Source organism: Ranitomeya variabilis, chromosome 1 (assembly GCF_051348905.1).
Source record: "Ranitomeya variabilis isolate aRanVar5 chromosome 1, aRanVar5.hap1, whole genome shotgun sequence".
Lineage (NCBI taxonomy): Eukaryota > Metazoa > Chordata > Amphibia > Anura > Dendrobatidae > Ranitomeya > Ranitomeya variabilis.
In genome coordinates, this window is record NC_135232.1 from 651,356,792 (window position 1) to 651,382,801 (window position 26,010).

Sequence of the window (26,010 nt, forward strand, 5' to 3'; positions counted from 1 at the left end):
TCTGCACGGTCTCCCTGTGACTGCAGCTCGCCCTGTAGTCTGTGAGCAGCCATAGCCTGGTTGTCTCCAGCTCAGGGTTCTTCACTGCGTCATACCGCAAAATCAATTTTCCTTTTGTTTTAAGTAGTGCAGGCTGCTGCACATTTTTTCAAAAAATTCCTATTAGTGTCTTTCCACCCGTCTCCAGCTAATTTGTGGAAAAACACTACATAGGATAACGTAGAGGAGGGTTTTTGGGCCTTGCAGCGCCGTTTACGGCTGTCTGCACGGTCTCCCTGTGACTGCAGCTCGCCCTGTAGTCTGTGAGCAGCCATAGCCTGGTTGTCTCCAGCTCAGGGTTCTTCACTGCGTCATACCGCAAAATCAATTTTCCTTTTGTTTTAAGTAGTGCAGGCTGCTGCACATTTTTTCAAAAAATTCCTATTAGTGTCTTTCCACCCGTCTCCAGCTAATTTGTGGAAAAACACTACATAGGATAATGTAGAGGAGGGTTTTTGGGCCTTGCAGCGCCGTTTACGGCTGTCTGCACGGTCTCCGTGTGACTGCAGCTCTATCTGTTGTCAGTTCAGCCCCCAAAAAATAAATAAATAATAAAGTTCACCAAACACACCAGTGACACCACTTTACATTTGTGTAGGCCACATTAGCTCATATTAAAGTCTAGTCCACACTTTAGAAAATTAGTGTTTCTTATACCTGTTAGGAGTTGTTCAGGAATAAGCACACAAAGCCGTTAGTACTTTTCTGCTTATTTTTATCAGTCAACCAAGATGAAGAAGGCAGTGAGTAAGGCACGTGGGCGTGGGCGCGGAGCAGGGAGGGGACGTGGGGATTCTGTGCCTGCTGCGGGCACCGGTGACTCATCAGCACCCACTTTCACCAGGGAACAGTCATTCATGCGCAGCTTTGTCACAGAGCGCCGTACACCGCTGCTGCGTGAAGAACAAATTGAAGCCGTTGTCGGATGGATGGCAGCTAATGCATGCCACATCCTCTCAGACACAGAGCACTGGAGAGCAGCCATCTGTCTCTTCACCACCTGCCAAATTGGCCAGGCAGACAGAGAGCCCAGGACAGGAGCCGTCTCTACTTCTGTTCTCTCAATCTCTTGGCTTGGAAACAGGGGGCCAGCCAAGCAGCATTGGAGAAATGGAAGAAGAGGCAGGGTGCAGTGATGCCCAACAGCTTTTTCTCTCTTCCTCTGAAGAGGCGGGTGGGCCAGTGGCTCCGGTCACCACATCGCAGGCCGCATCAGCTGATGATGACACTCAGGTGCCACTTACTGGTGCGTGCTCTGCTGCTGAGACTACCCAGGAGGAGCAGTTGGGGGCAGAGGGTAGTGTAGATGATGAGGTCCTTGACCCATCTTGGCGTGAGGGACAGGAAGGTGGTGGGAGCAGCTCTGAGGAAGAGATTCCCCGTACGGCCCAAAGAGGGAGAGGGAGGGGGAAGACTGCGGATCCTGCAGCCTCCGCTTTGGCACCCGTTAGGAGCATGTCTCTTCCAAAAGCCAAAAAGGGCGCTCCCAAGACTTGCAGTGCCTGGTCCTTTTTTGACACAGTTGCAGATGACATTTGCTATATCAAATGCAAGGTGTGTCATCACAAAGTCAAAAGAGGGAAAAATGTCAGCAACCTCAATACCTCCAACATGTGGAAACATGTGCGCACCAGGCACCCGGCGGAGTTAGAAAAACACACTGAAGAGCTAGGCCAACCAACAGCGGCAGCTACCACCTCTTCAGCTTGTGTTGCCTCTTCCTCCAGCTCACACGCAGCTGGTTCGGCTTCCTCCCAGGAACGCCGTGTAAGAACCTCTGGCCTTGTTGTCCAGAGACCCACTGTAATTCCACCCGCAGCACCACTTTCCCAGTCATCCACACACTCCCAGCCCAGTCTACAGCCATCGGTAGTACAGGCATGGGAGAAAAGGCGGCCTTTCTCGTCAAACCACCCATGAGCACAGGCTCTGACTGCAGGCATTGCCAAACTTCTGTCACTGGAAATGCTGTCATTCAGGCTGGTGGAGACTGACAGCTTCCGTGACTTGATGTCATTGGCAGTCCCACAGTACAATGTGCCCAGCCGCTTTTACTTCAGCAGGCAAGCCATCCCTGCCCTGCACAAGCATGTGGAGGGACACATAAAACACGCGCTACTGAATGCCGTAAGTAGCAAGGTCCACCTCACCACCGATGCGTGGACCAGTCAACATGGACAGGAGCGATACCTTTCCCTCACTGCCCATTGGGTTAATGTCGTTGAGCCGGGTACAGACCGTGCGAGTGGCGCAGGACGTGTCCTGCCCACTCCAAGGATTGCAGGAATCCATTCTGTACGCATTGACTCCTCCTCTTACACCAGTTCCTCAGAATCATCGCTGCAGGAGCCGTCACAGTCCACCTCCACATGGACCCGTGATGAACGTTTACCTGTTACGACCGACATGAGCACAGCCGTGGCCAAACGTCAACAGGCCGTCTTGAAATTAATTTCTTTGGGGAATCGAAGCCACACAGCGCAGGAGCTCTGGAATGCCATCAAGCAGGAGAGCGATGTGTGGTTTGTGCCAGCGAATCTCCAGCCAGGCATGGTAGTGTGTGATAATGGCCGAAATCTGGTGGCAGCTCTGGGCCTCGGCAACCTCACTCACATCCCATGTCTGGCACATGTGCTCAATTTGGTCGTGCAGAGTTTTTTGAGGGACTATCCGGATCTTGATGCACTGCTGCACAAGGTCTGCCTAGAGTGTGCTCACTTGCGGCGTTCCAGCACGGCAAAAGCGCGCATTGCGGCTCTGCAGCGCCGACACCACCTGCCGGAACATCGCATCATATGTGACCTACCTACCAGGTGGAATTCCACGTTACATATGTTGGAGCGGTTGTGTGAGCAGCAGCAAGCTGTAATGGAGTACCAGCTGCATCAGGCGCAAAGAAGTCGCACTCCGCGCCGTTCAGACTTCACAACCACAGAGTGGGCCACTATGAAGGACGTCTGCCAGGTTTTGCGTCCCTTCGATTATTCCACGCGGATGGCGAGTGCAGATGATGCACTAGTCAGCATGACTGTCCCCCTTATCTGCCTGCTTGAAAAATCACTGCAAGCGCTAAGGGATGATGTTGTGGAAGAGGTGGAGGATGAGGATTCACCATTTCCATCATCTTCTGGACAGTCAGCGCCACGTGGTTCCTCACAAACGCGTAGGCAGGGGACAGTTTGTGAGGAGGATGAGGAGGAGTCAATGGAGGAGGAAGACATCCGTCCAGAGGAGGGAGTTACACAATTGTCCAGTACTCAGTGTGTACAGCGAGGGTGGGGTGATGACGAGCGGGCAGAGATCACGCCTCCAGCAGGGGACAGCGTTTCTTGGGCAGTTGGCAGTCTGCAGCACATGGTGGATTACATGCTGCAGTGCCTGAGAAACGACCGCCGCATCGCCCACATTCTCAACATGTCCGATTATTGGGTGTTCACCCTCCTCGATCCTCGCTACCGGGACAACGTAGAAAGCCTCATCACACCGTTGAACCGGGAGCGAAAAATGCGGGAGTACCAAGACACACTGGTGAATTCCATCATCTTCTCCATTCCAACTGAGAGAAGTGCTGCTAGTGCATTACAAAGCAGCTCAGTGCGTCCAGGCAGTGGTGGAGGCTCTGCACAAAGAGGGAGCAGAAGCAGTGCCTCTGCCCAAGGCAAGACCAGTATGGCCGAACTGTGGCACAGTTTTCTGTGCCCGCCACAAAAGTCTACACCATCACAGACGGCTCCAGTCAGCAGGAGGCAACGGTTCCGTCAGATGGTGACAGACTACATGTCTTGCCCTCTTGCTGTACTCCCAGACGGCTCTTCCCCTTTCAAGTTTTGGGTCTCAAAGCTGGATACATGGCCAGAGCTAAGCCAGTATGCATTGGAGGTGCTGGCTTGCCCTGCGGCTAGTGTATTATCGGAACGTGTCTTTAGTGCTGCAGGTGGTGTACTAACTGACCGTCGCATGCGACTATCCTCCGATAACATTGACCGGCTTACTTTCCTGAAAATGAACAAGGCCTGGATCTCGCAGGAATTTGCCACTCCTCTTCCTGATTAAATAATTAGGTCACTGTCTACGTTATCCAGGTCTCCTGTTGTGTTCATCTTTCTACCACCTGAACTTAAATTCCTGGGCTCCAACACCGCCAGTTGAGGTTCAGAAGTGCTGTCTGCACAGTCAAAACATACGACCCAGTGTTATTGGGTTTCAGTAACGTCAGCTGATCCCCAGCTGTGTAGCCGGCAATGTGTCCTGCGACCGCCACGCTGACACAACAACTGAAATGTAAGGGAACCTGTCCCCCCCCCAAGGCGTTTGTTACTGAAAGAGCTACCTTGTGCAGCAGTAATGCTGCACAAGGAAAAGGTAGCTATTTTTGTTTAGCTCCTTGCACACGCAGAACTTAACACTTATAAAATGTGTCCACTGATACCGTAAAACCGTCCCGGAGGTGGGACTTTCCTTCGTAATATGACGCAGCACAGCCGTCATTCCTACCCCCTTGGCGCCGTGCCCCGGCTCCTCAGCGTTGTTTGATTCCGTCCCGGAGCCTGCGCTGTTATGTTATCCCTTGGCCAGGCACACTTAGCGCTGCCCGTCTTCTGACATCATTTGGTGTCAGGATGGCTGCGCCTGTGCGGCCGCGCTGGCCGAGAGCCCGCCTCGCAGTGTCTTCTGATTTAATCCCACTGGGGGCCTGAGATCCATGGACATGCGCAGTGCATATCTGAACCTCCACCTCTCACTCATCTCCCTACGGCTTCTTCAGACTGTGCGGTGTCAGCTGGTCCCTAATAGCATGCCACGGCCGTGACACCGCACAGTCTTAAGAAGCCGTAGGGAGGGGAGTGAGAGGCGAGGATATGCACTGCGCATGGCCATGGATCCCAGGCCCGCGGTGGGATTACATTAGACGACACTGCGAGGCGGGCTCTTGGCTAGCGCGTCCGCACAGGCGCAGCCAGCCTGACACCAAATGATGTCAGAAGATGGGCAGCGCTAAGTGTGCCTGGCCAAGGGATAACATAACAGCGCAGGCTCTGGGACGGAATCAAACAACGCTGAGGAGCCGTGGCACGGCGCCGGGGGGGTAAGAATGACGGCTGTGCTGCGTCATATTACGAAGGAAAGTCCCACCTCCGGGACGGTCTCACGGTTTCAGGGGACACATTTTATAAGTGTTTAGTTCTGTGTTTGCAAGGAGCATAATGAAAAGAGCCACCTTTTCCTTTTGCATCTTTTGTGCTGCACAAGCTGGCTCTTTCAGCTACAAACGCCTTGGGGGGGGGTTAAAGGTTCCCTTTTGACTTTCTCCAATCAGGCTTCGGCCTACATTGTGTTCCTCTGCTTTTCCTGCTGTCCCTGGGCTCCAACACCGCTAGTTGCCGTCCAGAAGTGCTGCCCGCACAGTCCCAACAGTCCCTCCTCTGTTATTGGGGTTCAGTAACGTCAGCTGTTCCCCTGCTGTGTGTGTGGCAATCCCTCCTATCTCCTCCACCTCCTCCTCCTCTATCTGTCCCTGGGCTCCAACACCGCTAGTTGTTGTCTGGAAGTGCTGTCCGCACAGTCAACAGTCGTTCCTCTGTTATTGGGGTTCAGTAACGTCAGCTGTTCCCCAGCTGTGTGTGTGGCAATCCCTCCTATCTCCTCCACCTCCTCCTCCTCCTCCTGTGTTGTGAATTTGCTTTTTGCTCCCTCTAGTGGTTACTAGTTTTTTGACTCTGGTTTTTCTGTCATTCCTTTTATCCGCACCTGGGTCGTTACTTAGGGGTGTTGCTATATAAGCTCCCTGGACCTTCAGTTCAATGCCTGGCAACGTAGTTATCAGAGCTAGTCTGCTGTGCTCTTGTCTACTGATCCTGGTTCCAGTTATATCAGCTAAGTCTGCCTTTTGCTTTTTGCTATTTGTTTTGGTTTTGTATTTTTGTCCAGCTTGTTCCAAATCTATATCCTGACCTTTGCTGGAAGCTCTAGGGGGGCTGGTGTTCTCCCCCCGGACCGTTAGACGGTTCGGGGGTTCTTGAATTTCCAGTGTGGATTTTAATAGGGTTTTTGTTGACCATATAAGTTACCTTTCTTTATTCTGCTATCAGTAAGCGGGCCTCTCTGTGCTAAACCTGGTTCATTTCTGTGTTTGTCATTTCCTCTTACCTCACCGTCATTATTTGTGGGGGGCTTCTATCCAGCTTTGGGGTCCCCTTCTCTGGAGGCAAGAAAGGTCTTTGTTTTCCTCTACTAGGGGTAGCTAGATTCTCCGGCTGGCGCGTGTCATCTAGAATCAACGTAGGAATGATCCCCGGCTACTTCTAGTGTTGGCGTTAGGAGTAGATATATGGTCAACCCAGTTACCACTGCCCTATGAGCTGGATTTTTGTATTCTGCAGATTTCCACGTTCCTCTGAGACCCTCGCCATTGGGGTCATAACAGTTTGCCAGGCCAGTATTAAATGTTTAATGCATTGCAGAAGAGGGATTATAAGAAAGAAGATTCTGAGTTTTTTTTTTTTTTTTTCTTCTTCCCCTTTACCTCAGAGTGGCTATGCTTGCTGCAGACATGAATGTCCAGACCTTGATTACAAGTGTGGACCAGCTGGCTACTCGTGTGCAGGGCATACAAGACTATGTTATCAGAAATCCTAGGTCAGAACCTAAAATACCGATTCCTGAACTGTTTTCCGGAGACAGGTTTAAGTTTAGGAATTTCGTGAATAATTGTAAATTGTTTTTGTCCCTGAGACCCTGTTCATCTGGAGATTCTGCTCAGCAAGTAAAAATTGTTATTTCGTTCTTACGGGGCGACCCTCAGGATTGGGCTTTTTCGCTGGCGCCAGGAGATCCGGCATTGGCTGATCTTGACGCGTTTTTTCTGGCGCTCGGTTTACTTTATGAGGAACCCAATCTTGAGATTCAGGCAGAAAAGGCCTTGCTGGCTATGTCTCAGGGGCAGGACGAGGCTGAAGTGTATTGCCAAAAATTTCGGAAATGGTCCGTGCTGACACATTGGAACGAGTGTGCACTGGCCGCTAATTTTAGAAATGGCCTTTCTGAAGCCATTAAGAATGTTATGGTGGGTTTTCCCATTCCCACAGGTCTGAATGATACTATGGCACTGGCTATTCAAATTGACCGGCGGTTGCGGGAGCGCAAAACCGCAAATTCCCTCATGGTGTTGTCTGAACAGACACCTAATTCGGTGCAATGTGATAGAAAAACCGCAAATTCCCTCATGGTGTTGTCTGAACAGACACCTGATTTAATGCAATGTGATAGAATCCTGACTAGAAATGAGCGGAAAATTCATAGACGCCGGAATGGCTTGTGCTACTACTGTGGTGATTCTACACATGTTATCTCAGCATGCTCTAAACGTATAGCTAAGGTTGTTAGTCCTGTCACCGTTGGTAATTTGCAACCTAAATTTATTCTGTCTGTAACTTTGATTTGCTCACTGTCATCTTATCCTGTCATGGCGTTTGTAGATTCAGGTGCTGCCCTGAGTCTCATGGATCTCTCATTTGCTAAGCGCTGTGGTTTTACTCTTGAACCATTAGAAAATCCTATTCCTCTTAGGGGTATTGATGCTACACCATTGGCAGCAAATAAACCGCAGTATTGGACACAGGTTACCATGTGCATGACTCCTGAACACCGCGAGGTGATACGTTTCCTGGTTTTACATAAAATGCATGATTTGGTTGTTTTAGGGCTGCCATGGTTACAGACCCATAATCCAGTCCTGGACTGGAAGGCTATGTCAGTCTCAAGTTGGGGCTGTCGTGGTATTCATGGGGATTCCCTGCCTGTGTCTATTGCTTCTTCTACGCCTTCGGAAGTTCCGGAGTATTTGTCTGATTATCAGGATGTCTTCAGTGAGTCTGAGTCCAGTGCACTGCCTCCTCATAGGGACTGTGACTGTGCTATAGATTTGATCCCAGGCAGTAAATTTCCTAAGGGAAGACTGTTTAATCTGTCGGTACCTGAACATACCGCTATGCGTTCATATATCAAGGAGTCTCTGGAGAAAGGACATATTCGTCCGTCTTCTTCCCCTCTTGGTGCGGGATTCTTTTTTGTGGCAAAAAAGGACGGATCTTTGAGACCTTGTATTGATTATCGACTTTTAAATAAGATCACTGTCAAATTTCAGTATCCTTTACCGCTGTTGTCTGACTTGTTTGCCCGGATTAAGGGTGCCAAGTGGTTCACCAAGATAGACCTTCGTGGTGCGTACAACCTTGTGCGCATTAAGCAAGGTGATGAATGGAAAACCGCATTCAATACGCCCGAAGGTCATTTTGAGTACTTGGTGATGCCTTTTGGGCTCTCCAATGCGCCTTCAGTTTTTCAGTCCTTTATGCATGACATTTTCCGGAAGTATCTGGATAAATTTTTGATTGTTTATCTGGATGATATTTTGGTTTTTTCTGACAATTGGGATTCGCATGTGGAGCAGGTCAGGTTGGTCTTTAAAATTTTGCGTGAAAATTCTTTGTTTGTCAAGGGCTCAAAGTGTCTCTTTGGTGTGCAGAAGGTTCCCTTTTTGGGGTTCATTTTTTCCCCTTCTGCTGTGGAGATGGACCCAGTCAAGGTCCGAGCTATTCTTGATTGGACTCAGCCCTCGTCAGTTAAGAGTCTTCAGAAGTTCTTGGGCTTCGCTAACTTCTACCGTCGTTTTATCGCTAATTTTTCTAGCATTGTGAAACCTTTGACGGATATGACCAAGAAGGGCTCCGATGTAGCTAACTGGGCTCCTGCTGCCGTGGAGGCTTTCCAGGAGTTGAAACGCCGGTTTACTTCGGCGCCTGTTTTGTGCCAGCCTGACGTCTCACTTCCCTTTCAGGTTGAGGTGGATGCTTCGGAGATTGGGGCAGGGGCCGTTTTGTCGCAGAGAGGCCCTGGTTGCTCTGTTATGAAACCTTGTGCCTTTTTCTCTAGGAAGTTTTCGCCTGCCGAGCGAAATTATGATGTGGGCAATCGGGAGTTGTTGGCCATGAAATGGGCATTTGAGGAGTGGCGTCATTGGCTCGAGGGTGCTAAGCATCGTGTGGTGGTCTTGACTGATCACAAAAATCTGATGTATCTCGAGTCTGCTAAACGCCTTAATCCGAGACAGGCCCGCTGGTCATTGTTTTTCTCCCGCTTTGATTTTGTTGTCTCGTATTTACCAGGTTCAAAGAATGTGAAGGCCGATGCTCTTTCTAGGAGCTTTGTGCCTGATGCTCCTGGAGTCGCTGATCCTGTTGGTATTCTTAAAGATGGAGTTATCTTGTCAGCTATTTCTCCGGATCTGCGACGTGTGTTGCAGAGATTTCAGGCTGATAGGCCTGAGTCTTGTCCACCTGACAGACTGTTTGTCCCGGATAAGTGGACCAGCAGAGTCATTTCCGAGGTTCATTCCTCGGTGTTGGCAGGTCACCCGGGAATTTTTGGCACCAGAGATCTGGTGGCCAGGTCCTTTTGGTGGCCTTCCTTGTCAAGGGATGTGCGGTCATTTGTGCAGTCCTGTGGGACTTGTGCTCGAGCTAAGCCTTGCTGTTCTCGTGCCAGCGGTTTGCTCTTGCCCTTGCCTGTCCCGAAGAGACCTTGGACACATATCTCCATGGATTTCATTTCTGATCTTCCGCTATCTCAGGGCATGTCTGTTATCTGGGTGATATGTGATCGCTTCTCCAAGATGGTCCATTTGGTTCCTTTGCCTAAGCTGCCTTCCTCTTCCGATCTGGTTCCTGTGTTTTTCCAGAACGTGGTTCGTTTGCACGGCATCCCTGAGAATATTGTGTCAGACAGAGGATCCCAGTTCGTTTCCAGGTTCTGGCGATCCTTTTGTAGTAGGATGGGCATTGATTTGTCGTTTTCGTCTGCTTTCCATCCTCAGACTAATGGACAGACGGAGCGAACCAATCAGACTTTGGAGGCTTATTTGAGGTGTTTTGTCTCTGCTGATCAGGACGATTGGGTGACATTCTTGCCGTTGGCTGAGTTTGCCCTTAATAATCGGGCTAGTTCCGCCACCTTGGTTTCGCCTTTTTTCTGCAACTCTGGTTTCCATCCTCGCTTTTCTTCGGGTCATGTGGAGCCTTCTGACTGTCCTGGGGTGGATTCTGTGGTGGATAGGTTGCAGCAGATCTGGAATCATGTGGTGGACAACTTGAAGTTGTCACAGGAGAAGGCTCAGCGCTTTGCCAACCGCCGCCGCGGTGTGGGTCCCCGACTACGCGTTGGGGATTTGGTATGGCTTTCTTCCCGCTTTGTTCCTATGAAGGTCTCCTCTCCCAAATTTAAACCTCGTTTTATTGGGCCTTACAAGATATTGGAAATCCTTAATCCTGTATCTTTTCGTCTGGATCTTCCTGTGTCGTTTGCTATTCACAATGTATTTCATAGGTCCTTGTTGCGGCGGTACATTGTGCCTGTAGTTCCTTCTGCTGAGCCTCCTGCTCCGGTGTTGGTTGAGGGCGAGTTGGAGTACGTGGTGGAGAAGATCTTGGATTCTCGCCTCTCCAGGCGGAGGCTTCAGTACCTGGTCAAGTGGAAGGGCTATGGTCAGGAGGATAATTCCTGGGTGGTCGCCTCTGATGTTCATGCGGCCGATTTAGTTCGTGCCTTTCATGCCGCTCATCCTGATCGCCCTGGTGGTCGTGGTGAGGGTTCGGTGACCCCTCACTAAGGGGGGGGTACTGTTGTGAATTTGCTTTTTGCTCCCTCTAGTGGTTACTAGTTTTTTGACTCTGGTTTTTCTGTCATTCCTTTTATCCGCACCTGGGTCGTTACTTAGGGGTGTTGCTATATAAGCTCCCTGGACCTTCAGTTCAATGCCTGGCAACGTAGTTATCAGAGCTAGTCTGCTGTGCTCTTGTCTACTGATCCTGGTTCCAGTTATATCAGCTAAGTCTGCCTTTTGCTTTTTGCTATTTGTTTTGGTTTTGTATTTTTGTCCAGCTTGTTCCAAATCTATATCCTGACCTTTGCTGGAAGCTCTAGGGGGGCTGGTGTTCTCCCCCCGGACCGTTAGACGGTTCGGGGGTTCTTGAATTTCCAGTGTGGATTTTAATAGGGTTTTTGTTGACCATATAAGTTACCTTTCTTTATTCTGCTATCAGTAAGCGGGCCTCTCTGTGCTAAACCTGGTTCATTTCTGTGTTTGTCATTTCCTCTTACCTCACCGTCATTATTTGTGGGGGGCTTCTATCCAGCTTTGGGGTCCCCTTCTCTGGAGGCAAGAAAGGTCTTTGTTTTCCTCTACTAGGGGTAGCTAGATTCTCCGGCTGGCGCGTGTCATCTAGAATCAACGTAGGAATGATCCCCGGCTACTTCTAGTGTTGGCGTTAGGAGTAGATATATGGTCAACCCAGTTACCACTGCCCTATGAGCTGGATTTTTGTATTCTGCAGATTTCCACGTTCCTCTGAGACCCTCGCCATTGGGGTCATAATATCCTGTCCCTGGGCTCCAACACCGCTAGTTGCCGTCCAGAAGTGCTGCCCGCACAGTCCCAACAGTCCCTCCTCTGTTATTGGGGTTCAGTAACGTCAGCTGTTCCCATGCTGTGTGTGTGGCAATCCCTCATATCTCCTCCACCTCCTCCTCCTCCATCTGTCCCTGGGCTCCAACACCGCTAGTTGTTGTCTGGAAGTGCTGTCCGCACAGTCAACAGTCGCTCCTCTGTTATTGGGGTTCAGTAACGTCAGCTGTTCCCCAGCTGTGTGTGTGGCAATCCCTCCTATCTCCTCCACCTCCTCCTCCTCCTCCTGTCCCTGGGCTCCAACACCGCTAGTTGCCGTCCAGAAGTGCTGCCCGCACAGTCCCAACAGTCCCTCCTCTGTTATTGGGGTTCAGTAACGTCAGCTGTTCCCCTGCTGTGTGTGTGGCAATCCCTCCTATCTCCTCCACCTCCTCCTCCTCCACCTGTCCCTGGGCTCCAACACCGCTAGTTGTTGTCTGGAAGTGCTGTCCGCACAGTCAACAATCGCTCCTCTGTTATTGGGGTTCAGTAACGTCAGCTGTTCCCCAGCTGTGTGTGTGGCAATCCCTCCTATCTCCTCCACCTCCTCCTCCTCCTCCTGTCCCTGGGCTCCAACACCGCTAGTTGCCGTCCAGAAGTGCTGCCCGCACAGTCCCAACAGTCCCTCCTCTGTTATTGGGGTTCAGTAACGTCAGCTGTTCCCCTGCTGTGTGTGTGGCAATCCCTCCTATCTCCTCCACCTCCTCCTCCTCCACCTGTCCCTGGGCTCCAACACCGCTAGTTGCCGTCCAGAAGTGCTGTCCGCACAGTCCCAACAGTCCCTCCTCTGTTATTGGGGTTCAGTAACGTCAGCTGTTCCCCTGCTGTGTGTGTGGCAATCCCTCCTATCTCCTCCACCTCCTCCTCCTCCACCTGTCCCTGGGCTCCAACACCGCTAGTTGCCGTCCAGAAGTGCTGCCCGCACAGTCCCAACAGTCCCTCCTCTGTTATTGGGGTTCAGTAACGTCAGCTGTTCCCCTGCTGTGTGTGTGGCAATCCCTCCTATCTCCTCCACCTCCTCCTCCTCCACCTGTCCCTGGGCTCCAACACCGCTAGTTGCCATCCAGAAGTGCTGTCCGCACAGAGCCAAACACCTCGCCAATGTGTTAGTGGGGTTCAGTAATGCCTGCTGCTCCCCTGCTGTGTATACGGCAACGTGTCCTGCGACCGCCACAAAGGCACAACAAGTTAAATTTAAGGGAACCTGTCCCCCCCCCCAGGCGTTTGTTACTGAAGGAGACACCTTGTGCAGCAGTAATGATGCAAAGGGAAAAAGTGCCTCTTTTCGTGGTGCTCCTTGCACATTCTGAACCTAACACTTTTGAAATGTGTCCCCTCACACGGTTAAACCGTCCGGTCGGTGGAACTTTCCTTTGTCATGTGACGCAGCACAGCCGTCATTCTTACCCCCTTGGCGCCGTGCGCCCCCTCCTCAGCGTTGTTTGAATCTGTCCCGGAGTCTGCGCTGTTATGTTATCCCTTGGCCAGGCACACTTAGTGCTGCCCGTCTTCTGACATCATTTGGTGTCAGGATGGCTGCGCCTGTGCGGCCGCGCTGGACAAGATCCCGCCTCGTAGTGTCTTCTGATTTAATCCCACTGCGGACCTGTGATCCATGGACATTAGCAGTGCATATCTGAACCTCCGCCTCTCACTCATCTCCCTACGCCTTCTTCAGACTGTGCGCTGTCAGCTGATCCCTAATAGCATGCCACGGCCGTGACACCGCACAGTCTGAAGAAGCCGTAGGGAGGGGAGTGAGAGGCGAGGATATGCACTGCTCATGCCCATGGATCACAGGTCCGCAGAGTGATTACATTAGATGACACAGCGAGGCGGGATCTCCTCCAGTGCGGCCGCACAGGCGCAGCCATCCTGACACCAAATGATGTCAGAAGACGGGCAGCGCTAAGTGTGCCTGGCCAAGGGATAACATAACAGCGCAGACTCCGGGACAGATTCAAACAACGCTGAGGAGGAGGCGCACGGCGCCAAGGGGGTAAGAATGACGGCTGTGCTGCGTCACATGACAAAGGAAAGTTCCACCAACCGGACGGTTTAACCGTGTGAGGGGACACATTTCAAAAGTGTTAGGTTCAGCATGTGCAAGGACCATAATTAAAAGAGCTAAGTTTACCTTTTCCAGCATTAGTGCTGTACAAGATGGCTCTTTCAGCTACAAACGCCTGGGGGGGGGTTAAAGGTTCCCTTTCAACTTGCTCCAGTGCAGGCTGCGGCCTACACTCTGCTCCACCTGCAGAGCCCGGGCTCCAACACCGCTAGTTGCTGTCCGGAAGTGCTGGCTGCACAGAGAAAAACACCTCGCCAATGTGTCAGTGGGGTTCAGCACCGCCAGCTGTTCCCCTGCTGTGTAGCCGGCAACGTGTCCTGCAACAGCCACGCAGACACAACAGACCCAAAGCTGCCGCCAGTGCAGGCTTCGGCCTACACTCTGCTCCCCCTGCTCCTCCTGCTGACCCTGGGCTCTAACAATGCCAGTTGGTGCCCGGTACTGCTAGCTGCACAGAGAAATACACCAGCCAATGTGTCAGTGGGGTTCAGCACCGCCAGCTGTTCCCCTGCTGTGTAGCCGGCATCGTGTCCTGCAAAAGCCACGCAGACACAAGAACTGAAATTGAAGGGATCCTGTCGCCCCACCCCCAGGTGTTTGTATGTTTTACATCCACCTTGTACAGCAGTAATGCTGCATGTGTGCAAGGTGGCTCATAAACGTATTCTCCTCGCACATGTGGAACTGAAAACACGTCTAAAATGTGTCCTCTGTGTGACCATTTAACCGTCCCGGAGGTGTGACTTTCCTTTGTAATGACACGCTGCAACCCCCTTGGTAGCGCTGCCCGTCTTCTGGCATCATTGTTTGGCTGCCTGCGCCTCTGCGGCCGCCCTGACCCACACAACGCCCCTCGGTGTCTTATTTATTGGGACTGCGAGGGTGTGATTGATGGGCATGAGCAGTGCATCAGTTCGCCTGTCCCTCATCTCCTTCCGCCTTCTTCAGACTGTGCGGCTTCATGGCCGAGGCATGCGATAAGGGATCAGCTGACGCCGCACAGTCTGAAGCGGGTGTAAGGACCCGAGTGTGAGAGGCGAACATATGTGCTGCGCCAGGCCATGAATCCCAGCCCCGCAGTGTTTTAACAATGTTAAGACACTGCGGGGCTGGGATTCATGGTCATCTCGAACCGCACCGGCCGACATTAAATGATGTCAGAAGATGGGCAGCGCTAACAGCGCTAGGCCAAGGGATAACACGACAGCGCAGACTCCTGTACAGCAAATAACAACGCTCAGGAGGCTGCACCCAGCACCAAGGTGGGATTCTTGACATCTGTGCTGCGTCTCATTACGAAGGGAACTCGCGCCTCCAACACAGTTTGACTGTATAAAGGGCTAAATGTTATACGTGTTTCATTCAGCGTGTGCAAGGAGAAAAATTAAAAGAGCAACCTTTGACTTGTGCAGCACTACTGCTGCATAAGCTGTGGCTCTTCTACTTTGTAACACCTGAGGGGGGGTTAAAGGTTACCTTTGAAATTGGTTCAATTAGGCTTCGGCCTACACTCTGCTCCCCCTGCAGAGCCTGGGCTCTAACACCGCCAGTTGGGGCCCGGTACTGCTAGCTGCACAGAGAAAAACACCAGCCAATGTGTCAGTGGGGTTCAGCACCGCCAGCTGTTCCCCTGCTGTGCAGCCGGCAACGTGTCCTGCAACTGCCACGCAGACACAACAGACCCAAAGCTGCCGCCAGTGCAGGCTTCGGCCTACACTCTGCTCCCTCTCCTCCTCCTGCTGACCCTGGGCTCTAACACCGCCAGTTGGGGCTGTAGGAAGACAAGCTTGAATAGGTCCCCATCCTGGTTCCAGCACCGTCAGCTGGTTCCGGGCAGAGCCTTTGGCTTAGGTGCCTCCCTCTGGGTATCCGAGTTCCACCAACGTCAGGTGGTCCTTGGTAGTGCTTTCAGGCACGGGTACCTCCTGCTTAGTAACCGGGTTCCAGTAACGTCAGCTGGTCCTCGGTAGTTCCATTGGCTCTTGGACCTTCGGCTACCCATCCGGGTTCCAGCACCGTCAGCTGGTTCTCGGCAGTGTCTTTTGCTCTTGTACCTTCTGCTCCCCATCCTGGTTCCAGTACCGTCAGCTGGTTCCGGACAGAGCCTTTGGCTTAGGTGCCTCCCTCTGGGTATCCGAGTTCCACCAACGTCAGGTGGTCCTTGGTAGTGCTTTCAGGCACGGGTACCTCCTGCTTAGTAACCGGGTTCCAGTAACGTCAGCTGGTCCTCGGTAGTTCCATTGGCTCTTGGACCTTCGGCTATCCATCCGGGTTCCAGCACCGTCAGCTGGTTCTCGGCAGTGTCTTTTGCTCTTGTACCTTCTGCTCCCCATCCTGGTTCCAGTACCGTCAGCTGGTTCCGGGCAGAGCCTTTGGCTTAGGTGCCTCCCTCTGGGTATCCGAGTTCCACCAACGTCAGGTGGTCCTTGGTAGTGCTTTCAGGCACGGGTACCTCCTGCTTAGTAACCGGGTTCCAGTAACGTCAGCTGGTCCTCGGTAGTTCCATTGGCTCTTGGACCTTCGGGTAGCCATCCGAGTTCCAGTTCCATCAGCTGTTTCTCGGCATTTTCTCAGCCTTCTTGTACCTTCTGCTACATTTCCAAGTTCAAGAGACTAAACACGATGACCTGGAAGACCACCCCTAAGATGACGACACCAGAGACGACAACCACCATGATGACGACGACCCTGGAGACGATGACCCTGAAGACCACCCCGATGACGACGACCCTGGAGACGACGACGACCTGGAAGACCGAGAAGCAGAAGAACAAGAGGCTGCAGAACAAAGAGAAGAAGAACATTAAGCATGACACTAAATATCAGAGCAAAAGATATTATCTAAATTATAAGCAGAAGAAGACTAAGCAGTGTATGGGGGTGAGTCCGTTCCTCCTCGTGGTGCAGGTGGATAAAGCCTGATGCTGCAGGCCAAACTGAACGTGGACAAATGTAACTGTTTTGTGACAGGCAGAACGGAAGGTGTAATCTTCAAAATTTTATAGATAACAACTACGGGAATGCCTGTCACAAATAAGAATATGATGAAGAAGTAGAATATGAAGAAGATAATAGTAAAATAAAAAGAATATGAACAATGTAACAAAAAAAATAATAGGTAGAAGATGAAGAAGAAGATGAATAAGGTGAAGAAGTTGATGTCAAAGAAGCTGATGATGAGGATAATGAAGAAGAAAGTGTGGGAGAAGTAAAAAAGAAGGTGAAGGGCGTGGAAGTAGTGAAACATCAATATCTGACAAAATAAAAAATAAAAAAATAACAGTCAAAATCTTTCTAACGCCGAACGTCATAAAAAAAAATAAAAATCCTGCTATTCTATTTGATTGGGCTAAACCTCTGTGCCTTTAATGTCTCCGCCACCTCCCCCAATACATCCTACATTATTCTTAGTTGTTTTCCTTCATGTAGAATGAACCTACAAGTTAAGAAAGGGTTTATTTTAATTCCGATATTTTCGTCCCATTGACTTGCATTGGGATCGGGTATCGATATCGGATTAGATCCGATACTTTGACGGTATCGGCCGATACTTTCCGATACCGATACTTTCCGATATCAGAAGGTATCGCTCAACACTACTCTTTATACATCTAGGAGGCCGTATGGCACGATTTTAATATACTACGTAGAGTAGGACTGCCCCATTATGAGATTGCCGTGAAGTGGCGGGGTAGCTCAAAGAATTGATCACTTATTTGCTAAATGTCTCATATTTGAACTACAGTTAGAATTCAGTAGGTGCATATGCACCATTTGTATTGCGTTCTAACCCTAAGCAGTGCTGGCTTCTCTTTTTTTTTTTTTACATTGTTAAGTGGCTGACCACCACTGTTGCCGCGCACGCTGCGTTACGTACGCCATTCTTTCTGTGTTCTCTGTGATTGATAGGCTGCTGTTCACACACACAGCAGCCCTGCCCTGCCTCAGGCTCTAATTAATTTTGCAGCTGTTTCTCAGCCTGTCTCACTCTTTAACTTTGGTGCTGGTTTGGAGGTGTGGAAACCAGATCTGATATGTCCACACAGGACCTGATCGGCCTTCACCTACGCTTGTCCTTCCTGGCACCAAGGGGGTGACTCTGAAAATGCTCCAGGTACAGTTTGCATGTCATAGTTAGTAATGGTGTCTGTCTTTTTATACTCTTTATACATCTAGGAGGCCGTATGGCACGATTTTAATATAATACATAGAGTAGGACTGCCCCATTATGAGATTGCCGTGAAGTGGCGGGGTAGCTCAAAGAATTGATCAATTATTTGCTAAATGTCTCATATTTGAACTACAGTTAGAATTCAGTAGGTGCATATGCACCATTTGTATTGCGTTCTAACCCTAAGCATTGCTGGCTTCTCTTTTTTTTTTTCTTTTACATTGGTAAGTGGCTGACCACCACTGTTGCCGCGCACGCTGGATTACGTACGCCATTCTTTCTGTGTTCTCTGTGATTGATAGGCTGCTGTTCACACACACAGCAGCCCTGCCCTGCCTCAGGCTCTAATTAATTTTGCAGCTGTGTCTCAGCCTGTCTCACTCTTTAACTTTGGTGCTGGTTTGGAGGTGTGGAAACCAGATCTGATATGTCCACACAGGACCTGATCGGCCTTCACCTACGCTTGTCCTTCCTGACACCAAGGGGGTGACTCTGAAAATGCTCCAGGTACAGTTTGCATGTCATAGTTAGTAATGGTGTCTGTCTTTTTATACTCTTTATACATCTAGGAGGCCGTATGGCACGATTTTAATATAATACGTAGAGTAGGACTGCCCCATTATGAGATTGCCGTGAAGTGGCGGGGTAGCTCAAAGAATTGATCAATTATTTGCTAAATGTCTCATATTTGAACTACAGTTAGAATTCAGTAGGTGCATATGCACCATTTGTATTGCGTTCTAACCCTAAGCATTGCTGGCTTCTCTTTTTTTTTTTCTTTTACATTGGTAAGTGGCTGACCACCACTGTTGCCGCGCACGCTGGATTACGTACGCCATTCTTTCTGTGTTCTCTGTGATTGATAGGCTGCTGTTCACACACACAGCAGCCCTGCCCTGCCTCAGGCTCTAGTTAATTTTGCAGCTGTTTCTCAGCCTATCTCACTCTTTAACTTTGGTGCTGGTTTGGAGGTGTGGAAACCAGGTCTGATATGTCCGCACAGGACCTGATCGGCCTTCACCTACGCTTGTCCTTCCTGGCACCAAGGGGGTGACTCTGAAAATGCTAGAGGTACAGTTTGCATGTCATAGTTAGTAATGGTGTCTGTCTTTTTATACTCTTTATACATCTAGGAGGCCGTATGGCACGATTTTAATATAATACGTAGAGTAGGACTGCCCCATTATGAGATTGCCGTGAAGTGGCGGGGTAGCTCAAAGAATTGATCAATTATTTGCTAAATGTCTCATATTTGAACTACAGTTAGAATTCAGTAGGTGCATATGCACCATTTGTATTGCGTTCTAACCCTAAGCAGTGCTGACTTCTTTTTTTTTTTCTTTTACATTGGTAAGTGGCTGACCACCACTGTTGCTGCGCACGATGGGTTACGTACGCCATTCTTTCTGTGTTCTCTGTGATTGATAGGCTGCTGTTCACACACACAGCAGCCCTGCCCTGCCTCAGGCTCTAGTTAATTTTGCAGCTGTTTCTTAGCCTGTCTCACTCTTTAACTTTGGTGCTGGTTTGGAGGTGTGGAAACCAGATCTGATATGTACGCACAGGACCTGATCGGCCTTCACCTACGCTTGTCCTTCCTGGCACCAAGGGGGTGACTCTGAAAATGCTCCAGGTACAGTTTGCATGTCATAGTTAGTAATGGTGTCTGTCTTTTTATACTCTTTATACATCTAGGAGGCCGTATGGCACGATTTTAATATAATACGTAGAGTAGGACTGCCCCATTATGAGATTGCCGTGAAGTGGCGGGGTAGCTCAAAGAATTGATCAATTATTTGCTTAATGTCTCATATTTGAACTACAGTTAGAATTCAGTAGGTGCATATGCACCATTTGTATTGCGTTCTAACCCTAAGCATTGCTGGCTTCTCTTTTTTTTTTTCTTTTACATTGGTAAGTGGCTGACCACCACTGTTGCCGCGCACGCTGGGTTACGTACGCCATTCTTTCTGTGTTCTCTGTGATTGATAGGCTGCTGTTCACACACACAGCAGCCCTGCCCTGCCTCAGGCTCTAATTAATTTTGCAGCTGTGTCTCAGCCTGTCTCACTCTTTAACTTTGGTGCTGGTTTGGAGGTGTGGAAACCAGATCTGATATGTCCGCACAGGACCTGATCGGCCTTCACCTACGCTTGTCCTTCCTGGCACCAAGGGGGTGACTCTGAAAATGCTCCAGGTACAGTTTGCATGTCATAGTTAGTAATGGTGTCTGTCTTTTTATACTCTTTATACATCAAGGAGGCCGTATGGCACGATTTTAATATAATACGTAGAGTAGGACTGCCCCATTATGAGATTGCCATGAAGTGGCGGGGTAGCTCAAAGAATTGATCAATTATTTGCTAAATGTCTCATATTTGAACTACAGTTAGAATTCAGTAGGTGCATATGCACCATTTGTATTGCGTTCTAACCCTAAGCAGTGCTGGCTTCTCTTTTTTTTTTTCTTTTACATTGGTAAGTGGCTGATTCCCACTGTGGCCACGCACGCTGGGTTACGTACGCCATTCTTTCTGTGTTCTCTGTGATTGATAGGCTGCTGTTCACACACACAGCAGCCCTGCCCTGTTATGATCCCTAGTGGCGGAGGATCACAAATAGATCAGCAAGTGATTAAACTAAGGACGAGCTCTAGGGAGATGGTAACTGGACTGATCGCAAATCTGAACCTATCCAAAACAACTAGAGGTAGCCGGTGAACGTGCCTAAAAAATTCTTAGACGTCTCGAGCCAGCCTGAGGAACTAGCTACCCCTAAAGAGAAAGAAAGACCTTGCTTGCCTCCAGAGAAATAATCCCCAAAGATATAGAAGCCCCCAACAAATATTAACGGTGAAGTAAGAAGAAGGCACATACATAGGGATGAAAATCAGATTCAGCAAAAGAGGCCCACTAATACTAGAAAGCAGAAAATAGAGCAGGGGTCTATGCAATCAATAAAAAACCCTTACAAAATATCCATCCTGAGATTTCAAGAACCCACACACCAACTAACGGTGTGTGGGGAGAAACTCAGCCCACTAGAGCAACCAGCAAGCGAGGGAATTACATTTTAGCAAGCTGGAACAGAAAACATGATAAACACTGCTGATCAAAAAATGAGCAAACAAAACTTAGCTTATCCTGGATGGACTGGGAGCAAGGTAGTCAGAAGGAATCTGAGTAGCACTGATTACATCGACAGCCGGCAACAAGTGAAAGTAAAACAGAGCTATATAGGAACCTCCCAGAGGATAACGAACCAGCTGATAGCCAGAGACCAGCAGGATAACAAACAAAGCCACCAGGGGGAGCCCAAAGCAAAAGTCACACCATACCACCAGTGACCACAAGAGGGAGCCTGAAAACAGAGTTCACAACACTGAAAACAGAGTTCACAACAGTACCCCCCCCTTAAGGAGGGGTCACCGAACCCTCATGAAAACCCCCAGGGCGATCAGGATGAGCCACATGGAAGGCACGAACCAAATCGGCCGCATGAACATCAGAGGCGACAACCCAAGAATTATCCTCCTGACCATAGCCCTTCCACTTGACCAAATACTGGAGCCTCCGTCTAGAAACACGAGAATCCAAGATCTTCTCCACCACGTATTCCAATTCTCCCTCAACCAGCACCGGGGCAGGAGGCTCAACCGGAGGAACCACAGGTACCACATACCTCCGCAACAACGAGCGATGGAACACATTATGAATAGCAAATGATGCCGGGAGGTCCAGACGGAATGACACAGGGCCAAGGACTTCCAGAATCCTATAAGGACCGATAAACCGAGGCTTGAACTTAGGAGAGGAGACCTTCATAGGAACGAAGCGAGAAGACAACCACACCAAGTCCCCAACGTGAAGTCGGGGACCCACACAGCGACGGCAGTTGGCAAAGAGCTGAGCCTTCTCTTGTGAAAACTTCAAATTGTCCACCACATGATTCCAAATCTGATGCAACCTATCCACCACAACATCCACTCCAGGACAGTCAGAAGGCTCCACCTGACCCGAGGAAAAACGAGGATGAAACCCCGAATTACAAAAAAAAGGAGAAACCAAAGTAGCAGAACTAGCCCGATTATTAAGGGCAAACTCGGCCAACGGTAAAAAAGTAACCCAGTCGTCCTGGTCAGCAGAAACAAAACATCTTAAATAAGTCTCCAAGGTCTGATTAGTTCGCTCGGTTTGGCCATTCGTCTGAGGATGGAAGGCCGACGAAAAAGACAATTCAATGCCCAACTTAGCACAAAAGGTCCGCCAAAATCTAGACACAAACTGGGATCCTCTGTCAGAAACAATGTTCTCAGGAATCCCGTGCAAACGAACCACATTTTGAAAAAACAGTGGAACCAACTCGGAGGAGGAAGGCAACTTAGGCAAGGGCACCAAATGGACCATCTTAGAAAAACGATCACACACCACCCAGATGACAGACATTCTCTGAGAGACAGGGAGATCTGAAATAAAATCCATGGAAATGTGCGTCCAAGGCCTCTTCGGGACAGGCAAAGGTAACAGCAAACCACTGGCACGAGAACAGCAAGGCTTCGCCCGAGCACAAATTCCACAAGACTGCACAAAAGAACGCACATCCCGCGACAAGGAAGGCCACCAAAAAGACCTGGCCACCAAGTCTCTGGTACCAAATATTCCAGGATGGCCCGCCAACACCGAAGAATGAACCTCGGAGATGACTCTGTTGGTCCATCTATCCGGGACAAACAGTCTCTCCGGTGGACAGCGGTCAGGTCTATCCGCCTGAAACTCTTGCAGCACTCGTCGCAAATCTGGGGAGATGGCAGACAAAATCACCCCTTCTCTAAGGATACCAGCCGGCTCAGAATCTCCAGGAGAGTCAGGCACAAAACTCCTAGAAAGAGCATCAGCTTTCACATTCTTCGAACCCGGCAGGTACGAGACCATGAAATCAAAACGAGAGAAAAACAACGACCAACGAGCCTGTCTGGGATTCAGCCGCTTGGCCGACTCGAGATAAATCAAATTCTTGTGGTCAGTCAAGACCACCACACGATGTTTATCTCCCTCGAGCCAATGTTGCCACTCCTCAAATGCCCACTTCATAGCCAACAGCTCCCGATTACCGACATCATAATTCCGCTCGGCAGGCGAAAACTTTCTTGAAAAGAAAGCACATGGCTTCATCACAGAGCCATCGGGGCTTCTCTGCGACAAAACAGCCCCCGCTCCAATCTCGGAAGCATCAACCTCCACCTGGAAGGGAAGTGAGACATCTGGCTGACATAAGACCGGAGCCGAAGAAAACCGACGCTTCAGCTCCCGAAAGGCCTCCACATCCGCAGAAGACCAATTAGTCACATCAGAACCCTTCTTGGTCAAATCCGTCAAAGGCTTACCAACGCCAGAAAAATTAGCTATGAAGCGACGGTAAAAATTAGCAAAACCCAGTGTATGGGGGTGAGTCCGTTCCTCCTCGTGGTGCCCCTGGATAAAGCCTGATGCTGCAGGCCAAACTGAACGCGGACAAATGTAACTGTTTTGTGACAGGCAGAACGGAAGGTGTAATCTTCAAAATTTTATAGATAACAACTACGAGAATGCCTGTCACAAATAAGAATATGATGAAGAAGTAGAATATGAAGAAGATAATAGTAAAATAAAAAGAATATGAGCAATGTAACAAAAAAAATAATAGGTAGAAGATGAAGAAGAAGATGAATAAGGTGAAGAAGTTGATGTCAAAGAAGCTGATGATGAGGATAATGAAGAAGAAAGTGTGGGAGAAGTAAAAAAGAAGGTGAAGGGCGTGGAAGTAGTGAAACATCAATATCTGACAAAATAAAAAATAAAAAAATAACAGTCAAAATCTTTCTAACGCCGAACGTCATAAAAAAAAATAAAAATCCTGCTATTCTATTTGATTGGGCTAAACCTCTGTGCCTTTAATGTCTCCGCCACCTCCCCCAATACATCCTACATTATTCTTAGTTGTTTTCCTTCATGTAGAATGAACCTACAAGTTAAGAAAGGGTTTATTTTAATTCCGATATTTTCGTCCCATTGACTTGCATTGGGATCGGGTATCGGTATCGGATTAGATCCGATACTTTGACGGTATCGGCCGATACTTTCCGATACCGATACTTTCCGATATCAGAAGGTATCGCTCAACACTACTCTTTATACATCTAGGAGGCCGTATGGCACGATTTTAATATAATACGTAGAGTAGGACTGCCCCATTATGAGATTGCCGTGAAGGGGCGGGGTAGCTCAAAGAATTGATCAATTATTTGCTAAATGTCTCATATTTGAACTACAGTTAGAATTCAGTAGGTGCATATGCACCATTTGTATTGCGTTCTAACCCTAAGCAGTGCTGGCTTCTCTTTTTTTTTTTTTTTTACATTGGTAAGTGGCTGATTACCACTGTTGCTGCGCACGCTGGGTTACGTACGCCATTCTTTCTGTGTTCTCTGTGATTGATAGGCTGCTGTTCACACACACAGCAGCCCTGCCCTGCCTCAGGCTCTAGTTAATTTTGCAGCTGTTTCTCAGCCTGTCTCACTCTTTAACTTTGGTGCTGGTTTGGAGGTGTGGAAACCAGATCTGATATGTCCGCACAGGACCTGATCGGCCAGAAAAATTAGCTATGAAGTGACGGTAAAAATTAGCAAAACCCAAGAACTTCTGAAGACTCTTAACAGATGTAGGCTGCGTCCAGTCATGAATAGCCTGAACCTTGACTGGGTCCATCTCAATAGTAGAAGGAGAAAAAATGAAACCCAAAAAAGAAATCTTCTGGACTCCAAAAAGACATTTTGAGCCCTTCACAAATAAAGCATTGTCACGTAGGACCTGAAAGACCATCCTGACCTGCTTAACATGAGACTCCCAATCATCCGAAAAAACCAGAATATCATCCAGATACACAATCATAAACTTATCCAGATATTCACGGAAGATGTCATGCATAAAGGACTGAAAGACTGAAGGAGCATTAGAAAGTCCAAAAGGCATCACCAAGTACTCAAAATGGCCTTCAGGCGTATTAAATGCAGTTTTCCATTCATCACCCTGTTTTATACGCACAAGGTTATACGCACCACGAAGATCTATCTTGGTGAACCAACTAGACCCCCTAATGCGAGCAAACAAATCAGTTAACAATGGCAAAGGATACTGAAATTTGACCGTGATTTTATTCAAAAGGCGATAATCAATACAGGGTCTCAGGGAACCATCCTTTTTAGCCACAAAAAAGAATCCTGCACCAAGAGGGGATGAGGACGGGCGAATATGTCCCTTCTCTAAAGACTCCTTTATATAACTCCGCATGGCAGCATGCTCCGGCACAGATAAATTGAAAAGTCGTCCCTTAGGAAACTTACTACCAGGAATCAAATTTATAGCACAATCACAGTCCCTATGAGGAGGTAGAGAATTCAGTTTGGGCTCCTCAAATACATCCTGGTAGTCTGACAAAAACGTAGGGACTTCAGAAGGAGTGGACGAAGCAATTGACACCACAGGAGCGTCACCATGAATTCCCTGACAACCCCAACTTGACACCGACATAGCTTTCCAATCCAGGACTGGATTATGAGTCTGCAACCATGGTAGACCCAACACGACGACATCATGTAAATTATGCAGTACAAGAAAGCGAATCACCTCCCGATGAACAGGAGTCATGCACATGGTTACTTGTGTCCAGTACTGAGGTCTATTCGTAGCCAATGGTGTAGAATCAATTCCCCTTAGTGGAATAGGGAATTTTAAAGGCTCCAAATCAAAACCACAGCGCCTGGCAAATGACCAATCCATCAGACTCAGGGCGGCACCTGAATCTACAAAAGCATTAACCGGGTAAGATGACAGGGAACAAATCAGGGTAACAGACAAAATGAACTTAGGCTGTAAAGTACCAATGGTGACAGATTTATCAACCTTTTTTTTGCGCTTAGAGCATGCTGAGATAACATGAGCTGAGTCACCACAGTAAAAGCACAACCCATTTTGCCGTCTATAATTTTGCCGTTCACTTCTGGTCAGAATTCTGTCACATTGCATAGATTCAGGTGTCTGTTCAGAAGACACCGCCAAATGGTGCACAGGTTTGCGCTCCCGCAAACGCCGATCAATCTGAATGGCCAGAGTCATTGACTCATTCAGACCTGCAGGCGTAGGGAACCCCACCATGACATTCTTAATGGCTTCAGAAAGACCTTCTCTGAAATTTGCA